The 4,263-nt window shown below is 37.3% G+C and overlaps 1 long non-coding RNA gene across 1 annotated transcript; it reads right to left on the bottom strand.

Moving 5' to 3' along the window:
• Positions 1-2,474: 2,474 nt before the first annotated feature.
• Positions 2,475-3,945, bottom strand: LOC120329289 (uncharacterized). The gene is made up of 2 exons (XR_013480691.1): positions 3,754-3,945; positions 2,475-3,273 (listed from the first exon to the last, which is right to left on the bottom strand). It is a non-coding gene; the product is annotated as an uncharacterized LOC120329289 (long non-coding RNA).
• Positions 3,946-4,263: the final 318 nt, after the last annotated feature.

The raw sequence follows: 4,263 nt of genomic DNA, 5'->3' as shown, positions 1-4,263 counted from the left end.
GGAATTACAGAATTAGAAAGTCCGATGGCTGGATAGGTAAATTACTGAATTATTAAAATACTGGTAGGCCTACTAGGTACTTTATTAAGAAGTTGACTATAGTACGGTATCTTCTGATCTATCCAAACCTAAAAAATCTCAACTTAATGCCACGACCCCCGACTGCCCAGTGCAGCAGAGAGAGCCTAAAACCAGAAAACTGTAAAATGCTGAAATATGTCTGAAAGTTTTAAGCTAAAATTTGTAAACAGAACTGCAGAACACTGACAAATAAATATATTTCTGCTTTCTTTTCGCATTTAAACTCTTGATACCTTAATACTGTAATAGATGTTGTTTATTGAGCTCTACCTAATTCTATATTTCACATAATTCTTACGCACTGTTCAATAGTTTGGTTTGGAATCTGCAGAACAACCGTCATTGCGACATCAGGATATCACAACAATAGATTCAACCCCGGCCCTTGACCCCAGAAAAATTAACTTCGCGTCGGTGTGGCTCAACGGGCTAAGCGTTAGGAATACGCTCGCCACCGCACCTCTAATTACTCTGCGTGGGTTCGCAGGTTCGAATCCCATGCAGGGATGGTTATGTGCGAGAGGATTGCTGGACTCCTCGCCGTCGTTGGGTGGTTCACGTAACCGCTGGTCGGTTACGGCTTCCTCCACCACCAAGTCCATGCCTCCGAAAACAAACAATACAGTAAAATTAATCCCATACCCGGACTTGGAATGGTAACCGGACGAGAGGCCGTGGTTCGCCATATGGATCAACCCCGTGCAACTAACTTGTCCCATTATGGCGTCATATGGACGCCATTTTCGATCATTCGGCTCGAGTAGTGTAACGCAAACAAGCCTAATTTTAGTAGTTTTAAAAGGCTATTGGGGCAGATTTAAATCAGTAGTTATATTCCGAGGGCGCAGAAATCCGATAGGATGTCTCAATCAGTATCGAACCCAATACGGGGCATTTACATTAAGAACCCACGCCGCTCGGTAACAAACATAACATAGACGCAACGCACGGTTAGTAAAGTAAAGTTTATTTCGGTTTTTCGTTACACTAAAACAAATATATAGGCAATGCAAGTCAACACACACACATATACGGTAGCCTACGGAAAATCGGGAAAGTAGGCAAAATCTTATTCTATTCAAGACCTGCTGATGCTAGGGCTACCAACCGTCCCGGGAATGGCAGGGACAGTCCCGGATTTGACGTCTGGCGTCCCGGTGGTCCGGAATTTACTGACAACCAAAGCGATGGCGTGACAAGACCTCCATGATGATTTTTCCGGTTCCATTACATTTGAACCCATGGCAATTGCACCTGTATGCTATTGCACCTATGGAATTTTTTTTGTTTTTCGGATAGTTGAACCCACACTAACCCTAACCCATGGGTTTTAGCACTCGCATATAGATTGAACCCGTGGATATACACATGGGTTCAAATGTACGGTCTCCGATTTTTCCATTAGGATAGTAGACAAACACAGTTTCACACTACAACAGGCCTAAATGACTAAAACGAACTAAATTTTTCGACAGTGAAGGCGACGTCAAATGGGACTGTAGCTAAATATTGATGTCAATGTTACATTAGAAATTCGCCCTTTTTAGACACTCCAGCTGCATAACTGAATTGTAAACGTCCTTACCAATGGCAGTACAATGAGAGAGAGAGATTTTATTATTTTGTCAACCAAAAAATACAGTCATCAATAAAATAGCCATAGCCACAATTTTGAGAAAAACGCAAAAAACAATTTGGAATTTTTTCATTCTTGAATATCTATTCTAGTCTATCTATTCGAAGTGATCAGTATTAAGGTTAACCCTGAGAGATGACTAATGGCAAAACTTGAACTATCTCGATAATATTTTTACAATATATTTTTTTGAACAAAATGAGGGGATGTGATGGAAAATTATACCTAACTGATACCTGAATTGAATGGGGTTCGGACGATAATAATCAGAAAAAAATAAATAAATTGGCTATATACACAAAGTGGATCAGGGACAAAAACATTAATGTGATGAGGATGCGTCTGAGCGTGAATAACAAATAAAATAAAGTGCAACCCAGTGGACATGCACATTACACAGTAACACATTGGATGGGGCACGAGGAATTCTATTCATAGGTTTGTCATGATCTGAAAATGTTTAAAAATTGCATGAACTTTATATATATGTTTGGGATTTTTGCAAACTTGCACTCCAAGAATGTTGATACTTATAATGTACTTATCAATAAGTTTTAGCAGGTGGGGTTTTGAAAATGTTTCTGACTCACACAAGAGGATCAATCAATAGGAAAATTCAATAATTCACATCTTGGGAATCGTGTCTACGAAACAAAGCGAGCAATGATCATCATAGGAATAGTGAACATTTGTATTTAAATCTTTGGTGTTACAGTATGATTCATGAAACCATTACAAACAAACTAATAGTCCAGAATTTGGAAATAATTTGATTTATTAACCAATAAAAAGAAATAATACTTCATATCAACTATCAAATAACAAAGACACGAGAAAAAGACCATTCAATTGATCAAGAATAGCATGTAAATACCTTAATATGAAAGACATAGAAAAGAAGTGCTATTCGATTGATCAACAATTAAAATTTTTACAATTAAATAACAAAGACATGGAAAAGGTACAATAATTGAAACTTCAGCAGTATGTGTACCAAGTGACGGTTAGGCCCATATTTTATTCCGACCTTCCTCATCTTAGTTCCATCACGAGCTCTGCCCATGTCAGCCAAGCGATGGCGACTACATATGAGTGGCTGATTAAAAACCCAAAAAAATAGCATCCCCGTGTTATAATGAAAGTGTTATGTTGTTTCATATCGCAAGAACGATTAGAGGGAAATTCCCCCTCCCTAAATTTTCCAAAAGCATTCTCACATTTTTGTGCTTTTTTATATGACTCAACATTATAAGTTTCTGATACAACTGGTTCGTCCTGGAGTCGGATGTTTCAATCAAACCCAAAACGTTTAAGAATGATTTACGAGACATTCAAACTGGCAAAAGAGTTTACTTTGGCATTCACAACTCACTGTAGGCCTATTGTCATTTTTTGAAACTTCATCTCAGTCAATATTTTAGTTAATACAGGTCTTGATGATTTGAATTTTTTGGTGGATTTTGCACATCGAATATTGTCATTCCCTTTTATTTTAATTTTTTCCATTTATCCGTACTCTTCGGTTCGAATTGGTACGGTATTCTTCAAAAATGAGTCTGAAAAAAGAAATGAGTTGTAGGTTACACAATGAACGTACTTTCGAAATAAAAAGCGTTCAGCATCCCATTTTTAACACAAAATATAATTGACAGTGACTCAACGAAACACGCATTCAGTTCAGAAATTCATCATTTCCACTCAGCTCCGAATTGTCTACTCATATTGCTGCTAATTACTATAAATTTTTATTACCGCAGTGCTTTAAACAATCGTGACAATGAATCTGATACATTCAATGCAATGTTCTGACTTTGCATTACTTAGGAAGATTTAAAAACAGTTTCCCTAACCTGAAATCTGAAGCCAGCATTTAGAAAATCTTACTAATTTAACTCAACTTTCCTGGGGTCAGAGCTAACTTAAATGAGTCGAATCGGCAACGTGACAAAAATAATTAAATATGACATCATCCTAAAACTGTGTACCACCTATCTTTCCTGGTGTTAGTTTGACATTAGGCCATTCGTTTGACTAACCTCACACAAGGAACTGCCTGGGCCAGATTTCCAGCCTTTACGTCGCCTACAGTTATTTTCCCATTTCCTCCTTCTCTGCATCTGATGATAGCTTCAATAGTTGCACTGTTTTGCTATTCCCGCTGCAATTAGAGCCGAACAGCCTTTAATTCTATAGCAGAAGGCACCAGCCTAGCCGCGGATCACGCAGAACCGCCGTAACACCTCTGTCAAGCTAGCAAAATGCTAGCAAAATCTTGCTGCACGAAAACACGAAGTCATAAAAAGTGTTTCATTATAAAATTTATGATTAAAAATTAATTTAATCGTACTCAGCAAATACCAGTATCCAGTCTCATGTGAATAAATTAAAATTGTATACTTTGGTATGATGATATTATGTAAGTATTGCAATAAAATAATGTATACATGCCAAAAACATATACGTGAATAACAATAAAGTTCTCAAAAAAATTAATTTTTGTCGAAAAATTTAAACAAGAGACCGAGACAAAACTCGATCAGTTTTCT

This window comes from Styela clava, chromosome 15 (assembly GCF_964204865.1).
Source record: "Styela clava chromosome 15, kaStyClav1.hap1.2, whole genome shotgun sequence".
NCBI lineage: Eukaryota > Metazoa > Chordata > Ascidiacea > Stolidobranchia > Styelidae > Styela > Styela clava.
The sequence above is the reverse complement of the archived record's forward strand: the minus strand, read 5'-3'. Positions and strand labels throughout refer to the sequence as shown.